Raw genomic sequence first — 13,855 nt, 5'->3', positions numbered from 1 at the left:
TGTGATGATTCTGTTCTCTTTGTGATTACAGGAGCTGCTCTCAGATTCAGACCTCAGCACCACCCAGTCAAAGCAGACAGATCATCCAACATGTTCACATGTTAACTGCAAAATTAACTGATGAAAACACTACAAAGGTTAAAGTACCACATGTGCTGTCAGTGAAAGCTGCAGCTGTTTTATTGATCAGAATCAGAATCAGAAAGGGTTTTATTGCCAAATGTTGAGCAGGTTTACAACATTAGGAAATTGCTGCGGTACTTAGTGCAAATAAAGTTAAAGACAAAAAGTCAAAAGGATTAATCACCCCTGTAACTGTGCCACTATATATCAGCACTAACAAGACATCAGTTTGGTGTTTCAGAGATTATCACCACTGACTGTGGTTTGGTTTGGTTTTGGTTTGGTGTTTCAGAGAGCTGCAGATCTCAGACCTGCACAACTTCTGTTTTAAACACTTGATGTACTCAGCTGCATGAAGAGCACAGCTAAATGCAGCTTCATGCAGCACAGCTTCATGCAAGGGAAAAGGCACAGCCACATAGTCCAGGTGTGAGTGGGCTCTGTGTAAGAGGTACAGGATGGCATCCTCCACTCCGACATCCGCCTTGTAGGCGAACTGTAGTGGGACCCAGTATGCTGGGTTGTTTGGCTAGCTGCAGTGAAACGACAAAAAACCAGCTTTAAGCCGTAATGTTTGGGTTTGTAGAGCAATTTACAAATGAGAACAGTGTAGAGGACAGTCTGTTTGAGTCACCATACTGACAAGCTGGAGTCCAACACTCCAGCTTTTCCTTGACGGGCTGGGTGCAATGAGCCATGCAATCAGCTGGCAAAGGAATTGTTCACAAGATGTGCTCAGTTCACATCAGATCAGAATCTGAATAAGCATAAGCAATAAGCAAGGAAATTATGTGGGTCATTTTGTGCAATAAAATAGTCTTTCATTTCCCAAGCACATCCAAATGGTTAACAACATAACAGGTTACTATATCAACATCATGCCACAAATAACTGTTTCTTACACGATCAGAAATCCTAATATCCATTTGCATGTACAGAGGAAAAAAAGGATCTCCACCTTTCACTCTCCTTCACTTGTATTTGGAGGAAACTTGAGGAAACTTGAGGAAACCTGGTCTTTTTAGGAGAGACGGCATCCATCTCACTCCCATCATCTCTCCAAAACCCCATCCCCTTAGAGACAGTGTCTGCTCCCAAACAGAAAAAAATCTAAAAAACAGCAAAAAAACTTACTTGCTTGACTTAAATATAAAAAGTTTCAAAGAAAGAACAATGCAGGATCCTTAACAGCACTAAAGAGTAAAACGATTATTAAACATTAGGTCTCTCTCTTCAAAGTCTTTGTTAGTACATTAGTTAATAACTGATCAACAAGTCAATTTACTCTGCCTTAAAGAAACCTGGTTACAGAAGGATGATTATTTTAGCTTAAATGAATGAAGTCATACTAACTATCAGAATCTTCAAAGCACATGCTGAGGGATTGTGGGGGAACAATTTTTCACACCAGCTTATTAATCAACCAAAGACCAAGACAGACTTTGAATTCATTTGACAGCCTGACGCTTAGCCTTTTCCACCCTAGCTGAAAAATTCAAAAAGCAGTCGTATTTTTTATTCTCTATCAGCTACCTGGGCCTTACACAGAGTTTCTGTCTGATTTCTCAGACTTATCTGATTTTGTGCTCAGCTCAGATAAAATAATTACTGTTGGTGATTTGATAATTCACCCATTGTTATCATTTTCAATGCCCTGTACCAACACAGAGCAGAGCAGCTACCTGAACGCTACTCCAATAGAGGTCGATTATCTTGTTAATACTATTTTACCTCCTCAGTAAGTATGACTCTGGATACTGTAAGAGTGCCTCAAATCAGAAGTGCTTGAGTCCCTGGTATACCTTTCAAACATGTAGCTTAAAACAGATAACTCATAAGCCGAAGAGGAAATGGTGTGTCAAATTTAGAAGATCCTCATTTAGCTTGGAGAAATTGTTTGCTGCTTTATAAAAAAAAGTCATCTGTAAAGCTAGAACATCTTACTAGTCATCACTGATTGAAGAAAATAAGAACAACCCCAGGTTTCTCTTCAGCACTGTAGCCAGGCTGAAAAAAAGTCAGAGCACTGTTGAGCCAACCATTCCTTTAACGTTAACTAATAACAACTTCTTGAACTTCTTCACAAATAAAATTTTAACCATTGGAGAAAAAATTACTCATAATCATCTCACAGATGTAACATTATCTACAGCTACTTTCAGTACCATTGATATTAATTTAGAGTCTTGTTCTCCAACTGATCTTACTGAGCTAACTTCAGTAATTACTTCCTCAAAACCAGTCATAGTACATGTACCACTGGTGGCACAAGGGCTCCCTCTAGTGGTACACGTGCAGTCTCCCCCAAAAAATGTAAGATTAAATAATATACCATGTTCTGATTGAGGGATTTCTGATAAATTGAAACTTACAGCTCTGCTATCACTTCCAACAAAAATGAAGACAGAAAACTAAACAGCAGTGGTGTTTGTAGGGTTACTGAGATTTGGCTAGCTGGTATATAATGATGTGCTATGTGGTCGCAAGCTACACAGCTATGGTTAGCATTAAGGCTGGGTATCGTCACTGATTTCTAGAATTGATTCGATCCACGATTTGATTCGATTTGAATCGGGGAAATTTTGCCTCAGACGGTCAGAAATATTATAATTCTGATCACTTATCAGTACATATCTATATTTTTATATCTATAAAAAGAAAGCTGACACTTGTGAGACTGCAAAGTTACAGAGGTTTGACTAGAGACACAGCTAAGCATTTTGCAATTTTGCATAATTTTAAAAAGTTTAAATTTGTTCAGTGTTGAACAGCAGAAATGAGGCTTTCTTGTCGGAAGTAAGTAAAAAAAAAAAAAACAGCAGCCGACAGTGTAGACTGGTGGGTAATAAGTAGGGGTGGGGTTTTATTATCGATTTAGAGAGAGAGAGAGAGAGCTCTACATGAAGTGTGATTTTATCCTGGTGGAAGCAAAACAGCAAAAGAGGAAATTCGTGAGGATGTTTATGTCAAGCGAAATGTGAAGCGTAGTTTGGATCTTCTTTTGCTGCTGGTTCAGTCAATATTGTTTGAAGAGAGATAAAACCTGCAGCTTCAGAATCTAGCGCAAAAAGGACGTAAACACAAAGCACCCGCTGACGCTTCAAAATCAGTGAGCTGTCGGCTTTAAGCCCTGACGGCGTGTCCGTGTCCACGATTCAGGATTTTAATGAATCGATATCACGTTATCCAAGCCAGAATTGATTTTAATCGATAAATCGATAATCAAAACCCACTCCTAGTTAGCATAATATAAATACAGTGAAGCTGGAGGATGAACGCAAACTTTTTACCACTCGATAAAAGTTAACGTAAGGGTTCCCGATGGTTAGGGACAAATGCAATCGCATGGCAGGAAGCTGTAAACGGACCAAACTTCAGTCAGGAGAACAACTGAGATGATTTATCCACAATACGAGGTTAGTCATTAATATACTGCTGCATGGGCTGGGCTGTAGTTACATCGTAAGGTTTTAAAAACAATAAAATACTGAGAGAAGCCAACAGTGATCACTGACTGTTTTTAGGGGCTTGTTCAGATTAAATAGAACAAGATGCAAAGCATTAAAACATGTTAAATACACAACAGCCTTAATAAACAGAGAGTAGTTTGGGCCCGGAAGCAGGGTTCATACATCATCACTTAAAGACCGGTTATCCCACCTGCTATGAATGTTTTAATGCAGTACAGTTGTTATTATTACTATTATTATTACTTTAATGTCAGTAATAAGTGTGGTACTGTAAGAGCCATATATCTTATGAGGTGGTACTCATTGTGAAAAGTTTGACCCACTGCTCTAAACCATCAACGTATCTTTTAGACCCCATTCCTACAAGACTGCTCAAAGAAGTCCTGCCATTAATTAATGTTTCAATCTTAATATTATAAATAAATATATATGACCTATCTCTAATAATCTCCTATGTACCACAGCCCTTGGAGCTGGCAATAGTTAAACTTTTACTTAAAAAGTCATCTCTAGACCCAGCAGTCTTAGCTAATTATAGGCCAATCTCCAACCTTCCTTTCATATCAAAAATCCTTGAAAGAGTAGTTGTCAAACAGCTAACAGATCATCTGCAGAGGAATGGCTTATTTGAAGCGTTTCAGTCAGGTTTCAGAGCTCATCACAGCACAGAAACAGCTTTAGTGAAGGTTACAAATGATCTTCTTATGGCCTCTGACACTGGACTCATCTCTGTGCTTCTCCTGCTAGACCTCAGTGCAGCGTTCGATACTGTCGACCATAATATTCTATTAGCACGATTAAAACATGCTGTAGGTATTACAGGTACTGTGCTGCAGTGGTTTGAATCATATTTATTTAACAGACTCCAATTTGTTCATGTAAATGGAGAGTCCTCTTCACATGCTGAGGTTAATTATGGATTTCCACAGGGTTCAGTGCTAGGACCAATTCTGTTTACATTTTAAATTCTTCCTTTAGGCAGTATCATCAGAAGGCATAACATACATTTGCACTGCTATGCTGATGACACCCAACTTAATTTATCCATGAAGCCAGGTAACACACACCAATTAGTTAAACTGCAGGAATGTCTTAAAGACATAAAGACCTGGATGGCCTCTAACTTTCTGCTTCTAAATTCAGATCAAACTGAGGTTATTGTAATTTGCCCTCAAAATCTTAGATATATGGTATCTAACCACTTTGGATGGCATTACCTTGGCCTCCAGTAACACTGTGAGAAACCTTGGAGTCCTTTCTGACCAGGGTATGTCCTTCAATGCACATTTTTTCTTTCCCTCCGGTTCCGGGTTGCTGCTCATGCAGTCAACCGGCCAGTCAGCTGAGCAGTTTTGTGTTCTTTTTCTAACTTTAATGCTCTTTTCGTTGTTGTTTTTCGCCGTCTACTCGGTATATTTGTATTCTTTTCCTTTTCCTAATTTTTGTGATTTTCTGACTTGTTTTCAACACTCGACATGACCCCAAGGCTCACCTACAGCAGGGACTCCCTCATCCAGCTGTGGCAGCAGAGTACTTCACCAACACTCTGTACGAACTGGAACAATTATCACCAGACTCTCCCAAGTTCATCCTGGGTGATTTCAACCACTGCTCCCCTGACAAGTCGCTTAAAGGATACCAACAGTATGTTACATGCAGCACATGTCAGGGAAAGACTCTGGATAAATGTTATGGCTCTGTACCAGATGCATTTAAAGCCCTACCCCTCTCGGCTCAGCAGACCGCCACACCATCCTGCTGGCCCCTGCTTACACCCCAGTCATCAAGAGGATTAAAAAGTTCACCAAAAACATCAAGCAGTGGACAGAGGAAAGTATCCTCACCCTACAAGGATGTTTCGAAGCCACTGACTGGGATAGCTTTCTTTCTCCCTCTGATGACATTGACGAACAAGTCGACACGGTGACATCATACATCTCCTTCTGTGTTGACAACATTATCCCCTCAAAAACAGTCTCCATCTACCCCAACAACAAACCCTGGATCACCAAGGAACTCAAGGAAATCCGTAATAAAAAAAAGAGGATTTTCTTCACCGGCTCTGCACTGGATGAAAAGGAGGTCAACAGGGAGGTCAAAAGGGCCATAAAAACTGCTAAACTGGAGTACAAAAACACTGCTGAAAAAAAATTCACCACAGCGGACCTCCGCTCAGCCTGGCAGGGCCTCAAACCCAAGGCCTCTGTGAATACTGTGGTCCCAACCCCCAGAACCATCCAGGTGGAGGACAGCAACCCCTCCTCCCTCCCTGATGACCTCAACGCTTTCTACACCAGGTTTGAGACAGACAACATCACCCAAGCTTGAGGAGTCCAGATCCTCACTCAAACCTGGCAGCTCTGCACTCACCTTCAAGACTGAGGACGTGGTGAGAGCCCTTGGGATGACCAGGGAGAGGAGCTCACCCGGTCCTGACAACATCAGCAGTCAAGTTCTGAAGCACTGTGCAGGGCAACTAGGAAGTGTGTTCCGGACTCTATTTCAACACTCAGTCGACAGTCACTCCGTCCCGTAGCTGTGGAAACACTCCACAGTCATCCCCATCCATCCCCAAAAGAAACAACCCAAAGTCTCTGAATGATCTCCGTCCTGTGGCCCTCACCTCCCTGGTGATGAAGGCCATGGAGAAGGTCATAAATCAGCACATCAAAAGAGCAACTGATCCCCTGATGGACCCACTCCAGTTTGCTTACCGTGCATGCAGAGGCGTTGATGATGCAAAAATCTTCATCTTGGACTCCATCCACAAACATCTGGAGTTCACTGACTCCTCCGCCAGACTTCTGTTTGCTGGTTTCTCATCAGCGTTCAACACTCTGCAGCCTCATATCCTGGCCACTAAACTTTCCTCCCAATTTCACCTGGATGATCAGCTGATCCTGTGGATATTGGACTTTTTGACCAACAGGACTCAGAAAGTTCAGGTCAGCAACTCTCTTTCCGGTCTCCGTTCCACCTCCACTGGCTCCCCCCCAGGGCTGTGTGCTCTCCCCCCTGCTCTTCATCCTCTACACCGATGACTGCAGATCCACACAGCCTAACTGTCACCTGGTTAAATATGCTGACGACATAGTTCTCCCGTCACTGCTGTCAGGCCTCTCACAACACCACGGGCCCTCTCTTTAGGTGTTTGTAGAGTGGTGTGACAGCTCCAAACTTAAACTGAACATGAGCAAAACCAAAGAGATGGTGGTGACCTTCTCCAGTAGGCAGAGGGATCTGGCTGCTTTATTCACCACCACCATCCATGGGAAGCCAGTGGAGGTAGTTGAGGAGTACAAATACCTGGGAACCATTTTTGACAACCTCCTCAAATTCTCTGCCAACACAGAGGAGATTCTCAAGAGGTGCCACCAACGGCTATACCTCCTTAGGAAACTCAACTCCTTTGGAGTCAGCACACCCATCATGATGACTTTTTACTATGCTTTCCTGGAAAGCATCATGACCTCCATCACCTGCTGGTTTCACTCCCTCAGCCTTCAGAACAGGAACAGACTGCAGCACACTGCATCAGTGTGCTCTAAAATCATTGTCCTGCCTGTCAGAACTCTGGCACAGGTTTACAGTCTACAGGCTCTTAGACAGGCAGCCAAAATCATCAATGACCCCTCTCACATTCTTCACCCCGCATTCCAATGGCTCCCCTCTGGGTGACGCCTCTGCTGCATTTCCTGTAGGACTGAGAGGAGGAGAGCCACCTTTGTCCCCAAAGCCACTCTGCCTTTTAACTCCAGCCGATAAGAACATTTCCCACACCAGAAACATAAACTACTCTACACTCTTTTTATACTGCCGACACTTTATTCACTTTTAGTCACTTACAGTTATTTATTCACCTATTCAGTCACTTTAATTTTAAAACTGTGTATATAATGTATATTCTGTGTGTATTTATTATCTCACTCTTATTGCCTGTTTATGCCCTGTCCTTATCTTCAACGTCATGCTGCTCTGTTGTATCTTAATTGCCCCTTGGGGATAAATAAAGTCTTTCTGATTCTGATTCAAATTAAACAAATATGTGCTTTTTTCATTTGTGCAATATCTCTAATTAGAAATATTCTGTCTCAGACTGAGGCTGAAAAATTAGTTAATGTATTTATTACTGCTATGCTGGACTACTGTAATTCCTTATTTAGAATTTCCTAAAAATTGCCTGAAAAGCGTTTAGTTAATCCAGAATAGTGCAGCAAGAGTACTGACAGGGACTAGAAAGATTTCTCCTGTACTGGCTTCCCTTCATTGGCTTCCTGTTAAATCCAGAATTGAATTCAAAATTCTGCTCCTCACATACAAGGTCTTAAATAATCAGGCCCCATCTTATCTTAAAGAGCTCATAGTACCATATCACCCCATTAGAGCACTTCGCTCTCACACTGCAGACTTACTTGTTGATCCTAGATCATTTAAAAGTAGAATGGGTGGGAGAGCCTTCAGTTTTCAGGCCCCTCTTCTATGGAACCAGCTTCCAGTTTGGATTCGGGAGACAGACACTATCTCTACTTTTGAGATTAGGCTTAAAACTTTCCTTTTTGCTAAAGCATATAGTTAGGGCTGGATCAGGTGACCTTGAATCCTCCCTTAGTTATGCTGCAAAAGGTGTAGGCTGCTGGGGGATTCCCATGATGCACTGAGTATTTCTTCTTCAGTCACCTTTCTCACTCACTATGTGTTAATAGACCTCTTGCTTCCACAAGCATGTCTTTTCATCCTGTCTTCCTTCTCTCACCCCAACCAGTCGCAGCAGATGGCCCCGCCCCTCCCTGAGCCTGGTTCTGCTGGAGGTTTCTTCCTGTTAAAGGGGAGTTCTTCTTTCCCACTGTTGCCAAAGTGCTCACTCATAGGAGGTCATATGATTGCTGGGTTTTTATCTGTGTGTATCATTGTAGGATCTACCTTATAATATAAAGCGCCTTGAGGCGACTGTTGTCGTGATTTGGTGCTGTATAAATAAAATTGAATTGAATATTTGGGCTTCACTTTACCCCACTTCTAGTATGAAATAATCCAGTCAGAGAGATGACGTAAGGAAATAAAGGTCTCCAAAAAGTATAGCATCTTGTCCTCAGAGCCTCCTTTTTTTTCTTTTTCTCCATCACATGCATTCACTTATTTTTCCTGCAGATATGCTGATGGAATTCACAATCATGCTTCAGTAAGAAACTTAGTTATCCACAATCTCGTTCTTTCAGTCATCACCCAGTGCTCTTGACCATAGGTGAGGGTAGGAATGTAGAACGACTGGCAAATCAAATGCTTGGATTTTATGTCTTTCTACACCACAACAGACCGTCAAAGTGTCCACATTACTGCAGCCGCAGCCCCAATCCATCTGTTGTTCTCCTGCTCCCCTCACTCTTGAATAAGACCCCGAGATAGTTCAATTCCTCCACTTGTGGCGAAAACTCATCAATGAACCAGAGTGGGCACTCCAGCCTTTTCTGGCTAAATACCATTGCATCAGATTTGGAGGTGCTGATTCTCATTCCCGCTGCTTCACACTCAGCTGCAAACTGCTCACATGCAAGCTGGAGGCCACCACCTGATGAAGCCAACAGAGCCACATCATCTGCAAATAGCACAGACAAGATTCTGAGACCACCAAAACACCAAACTGGAAGCCTTCTCCAACTTGACTACGCCTAAAAATTTGGCCAATAAAAAGTCTGAACAGAATTGGTGACAAAGGGCAGCCCTGGCGGAGTCCAACACCTACTAGGAAGGGGTCAGACTTATTGCCAGCAATGTGGACCAAAGTCTTTCGATGGTTGTTTAAGGACTGACTGGCTTGTAGCAACAGGCCAGACACTTCATACTCCTGGAGCACCTCCCACAGAATATTCTGACGGATGCAGTCGAATGCCTTCTCTAAGTCCACATGTGGTTTTTGGACTTGCAAAAAGCATTTGCCATGAGAGACCCTACCAGGGGGCAAAAGTCCCAGCATAGACCCTGGTATCCCAGGGGACACACAAACCGCTCCACCCCTATAAGGCAGAGATTCACGGAGTAGAACAGCAAACCAATAACACAAACATAAAAAGAAAAAGAAATGAAAAACATCATAGTATTGTCTTAAGTGTATTGTGGGTTTGCCACCACTTATCACAGCCACTACACATTTATCATCCTCAGTGCTCTGATCAAACCTGTAACGCTAAAACATTATCAGTACAGAAAATCATAAATAAACAGTTAAGGTCAAGCATAACATCTTATTTTTCTTTTATATCATGTCCCTTTTCACCAAGGACCACTCCATTGTGTTTCATTACCTTTATTATGAGTCAAATAACTGACTTAAATGTAGGACAATGGTCACCAAAAATTCCTGCAGCATTTATTTTTAAATGACACTGAGCTTTAATACTTCATTTTTTAAGAGTTGAAATGTAACATACTGTTCACAAGAAAAAGAGATTGCTTTTTTTATCACCAGAGCCAAAATGAATTGGAACATAAATATAAATACAGGGAGTGCAGAATTATTAGGCAAATGAGTATTTTGTCCACATCATCCTCTTCATGCATGTTGTCTTACTCCAAGCTGTATAGGCTCGAAAGCCTACTACCAATTAAGCATATTAGGTGATGTGCATCTCTGTAATGAGAAGGGGTGTGGTCTAATGATATCAACACCCTATATCAGGTGTGCATAATTATTAGGCAACGTCCTGTCTTTTGGCAAAATGGGTCAAAAGAAGGACTTGACAGGCTCAGAAAAGTCAAAAATAGTGAGATATCTTGCAGAGGGATGCAGCAGTCTCAAAATTGCAAAGCTTCTGAAGCGTGATCATCGAACAATCAAGCGTTTCATTCAAAATAGTCAACAGGGTCGCAAGAAGCGTGTGGAAAAACCAAGGCGCAAAATAACTGCCCATGAACTGAGAAAAGTCAAGCGTGCAGCTGCCAAGATGCCACTTGCCACCAGTTTGGCCATATTTCAGAGCTGCAACATCACTGGAGTGCCCAAAAGCACAAGGTGTGCAATACTCAGAGACATGGCCAAGGTAAGAAAGGCTGAAAGACGACCACCACTGAACAAGACACACAAGCTGAAACGTCAAGACTGGGCCAAGAAATATCTCAAGACTGATTTTTCTAAGGTTTTATGGACTGATGAAATGAGAGTGAGTCTTGATGGGCCAGATGGATGGGCCCGTGGCTGGATTGGTAAAGGGCAGAGAGCTCCAGTCCGACTCAGACGCCAGCAAGGTGGAGGTGGAGTACTGGTTTGGGCTGGTATCATCAAAGATGAGCTTGTGGGGCCTTTTCGGGTTGAGGATGGAGTCAAGCTCAACTCCCAGTCCTACTGCCAGTTTCTGGAAGACACCTTCTTCAAGCAGTGGTACAGGAAGAAGTCTGCATCCTTCAAGAAAAACATGATTTTCATGCAGGACAATGCTCCATCACACGCGTCCAAGTACTCCACAGCGTGGCTGGCAAGAAAGGGTATAAAAGAAGAAAAACTAATGACATGGCCTCCTTGTTCACCTGATCTGAACCCCATTGAGAACCTGTGGTCCATCATCAAATGTGAGATTTACAAGGAGGGAAAACAGTACACCTCTCTGAACAGTGTCTGGGAGGCTGTGGTTGCTGCTGCACGCAATGTTGAAGGTGAACAGATCAAAACACTGACAGAATCCATGGATGGCAGGCTTTTGAGTGTCCTTGCAAAGAAAGGTGGCTATATTGGTCGCTGATTTGTTTTTGTTTTGTTTTTGAATGTCAGAAATGTATATTTGTGAATGTGGAGATGTTATATTGGTTTCACTGGTAAAAATAAATAATTGAAATGGGTATATATTTGTTTTTTGTTAAGTTGCCTAATAATTATGCACAGTAATAGTCAGCTGCACACACAGATATCCCCCTAAAATAGCTAAAACTAAAAGCAAACTAAAAACTACTTCCAAAAACATTCAGCTTTGCTATTAATGAGTTTTTTGGGTTCATTGAGAACATGGTTGTTGTTCAATAATAAAATTATTCCTCAAAAATACAACTTGCCTAATAATTCTGCACTCCCTGTATACTATGTTGTTTAATTTTGAGGTGACAATTAGTCATCACACAATTTTCCTTCAAATCTTCACATTTGTCACAATTCATTGCACTTTACATTTCTGATTGATCAAAAGGTCTTTTTAAACAGTGTGCTTCATATATACATAAATAAAAACACCAATTTGACATCCTATCAATGTTAATTAATGGTCCATCTGTATGCTGGCCACTTCTCAATTCTTTTCCAAATAATGTAGTCACTTCCTATTGACACCGTGCAATGAAATGCTTCTTGATTTGCAGAATGTGCTGTTGTTGGTCTTCCAATTACTCTCCTTCCATCTGCCCTCTTGCTCACACACCACCTCCCTCACCCATCTTCCCCTTTCTCTTCATGCTGCTCTGGGAATGCCATGGGGTGATAGATTTCTGGCTCTCCAACTGTGTGGCTGCAGGACAGGGGCGGTCACTTTTAAGCCCAACATCAGCACTTTGTCTCTGCCAGAGCTGTCAGTGCTGACTGCTCGGTACAAAGAAAAAGAAGAGAGAAGCAGAGATAGAGGGAGGGGAGAATGACAGAGCGGGCTGATGGTGAGGCAGACATAGTGAGACATGGGCACCTGATGAAGGAAATGAATAGGTGGAGGAGACTTAGCAGACAGGAGATGGAAAGAGAGATGAAGGAGAAGAGACAAAGTGCTTGTCTCTTCTGTCATGCCACAGCTAAGAAAGGCCCTGTAGACACAAATATTTGTGTGTGAATGTGTGCATGAGTGTGTATTTATATCTCAGAGCAACAAAAAATGTTATTACAGCAAAGCAAGTGTGAGGACTAGAGAAAAGACTTCTGTTCACAATCTGTTCATGTGTGGCTAATGCAAGTCTACATTCATGTAGAATATCACTGCAGGTGGTATCCTATCTTTTTGTATCTCACTATACAAACAACTTAGGCACTTGTTAAAAACGTTTTAAGTGAGGTTCTGACTGAAAATTATATTTCAGTTCACAAACACAAACTGCATGTGCATAACCAACAATCTCAGGGAATGCAAGAAACACAGAATGTGCATGCAAACACACAATAAAAAATATTATTTTCACTTTTATTTATATAACAGCAAACCAAGTAAACCCATATGGAAAAGAAATAGAAAAAACTTATAAAAGACTTGCATAAGATTTGGCTTGCTTCATATAGTGAATCATATAAGGCTTATATGATATACTCATGAAAGTGGCCACTTTCTCATTACTTTCATATATTGTTGTAGTAAGTATCCAAAACATACAAGTTTCATTTATATAATTTTTCAAGGGATCTTATATCTGTTTTCACTCTTGTATGCTTTTCATACAAGTTTCACACAAGACAGATACAAACATTATAATTTTTATATATATCTCTTTTCCATATGGGAATGGGCACTTCGTGTTGCATGATAAAGACCATATATTGATGCTTTTATCAAGGAGTGGAGTTGAATGCCCCTCTCTGTCTCTACACATAAAATCTTGTTAAATAATATTAAAAGCAGTTAAATAATCTAGGAGAATCCTGATGTTGATCTGAATGGGCAATGAGATATATACATGTCACCAGGTTCTTTCAGACAAATCATATTTATTAATATTATACGTCTGTGTTGTAGCCTGCAGCTTACTGGCATTGATCTTATTCAGGACCTGTCTCATCTTTGTGTACTGCCTCACTAAAATAAGGTAAATACAGGCAGCTGTGTTTTTCTAATGTTTTGTGATCTGCAGAACATCTGGAATAATGGGCCTATCATCACAGTTAATTGACTGCAACAGCACCAGTCTCAGTCACTCAGTTTTTTCAATAGTGGATCTTTTTTTTTTAAATTGTGAAATACGAATTGTGAGTGAACTAAACAGTGTTAACACTGTGTTGTGGTGTCTCTTCTCATGTCATGTGCACATGCAGGTGGATGACTATGTAGGAGCCAGAAGGAAAAGGGAGCATTAGACTCAATATCAGGTTAGTTGTGAGCCACAGGGTTTGTCGTTGTCTTTTTTTTTTTTTTTTTTTTTTTTTTTAGTTTTAAACCCAGCATACAGGGTTTAAGAAATCTGTCACGGTACCGGGTCATGTGACCCAGTGTTTGAGTTTCATTGTATTTTGTTTTCTATTCGTGTTCTAGTTTGAGTTTAGTTTACCTTATTAAGTGCTACGATGCCTAGATTGCTGTGTTAGTCCTTTGCTT

The 13,855-nt window shown here is 41.3% G+C and overlaps 1 pseudogene; it reads left to right on the top strand.

Annotated features, from left to right (window-relative positions):
• The first annotated feature begins 5,068 nt into the window (after nt 1-5,068).
• On the top strand, nt 5,069-6,687 carry LOC146374321 (uncharacterized; annotated as a pseudogene).
• Nucleotides 6,688-13,855: the final 7,168 nt, after the last annotated feature.

The sequence above is a fragment of the Perissodus microlepis genome, chromosome 14 (assembly GCF_051167445.1).
Source record: "Perissodus microlepis isolate ML-2025 ecotype Zambia chromosome 14, ASM5116744v1, whole genome shotgun sequence".
Classification (NCBI taxonomy): domain Eukaryota; kingdom Metazoa; phylum Chordata; class Actinopteri; order Cichliformes; family Cichlidae; genus Perissodus; species Perissodus microlepis.
The sequence above is the reverse complement of the archived record's forward strand: the minus strand, read 5'-3'. Positions and strand labels throughout refer to the sequence as shown.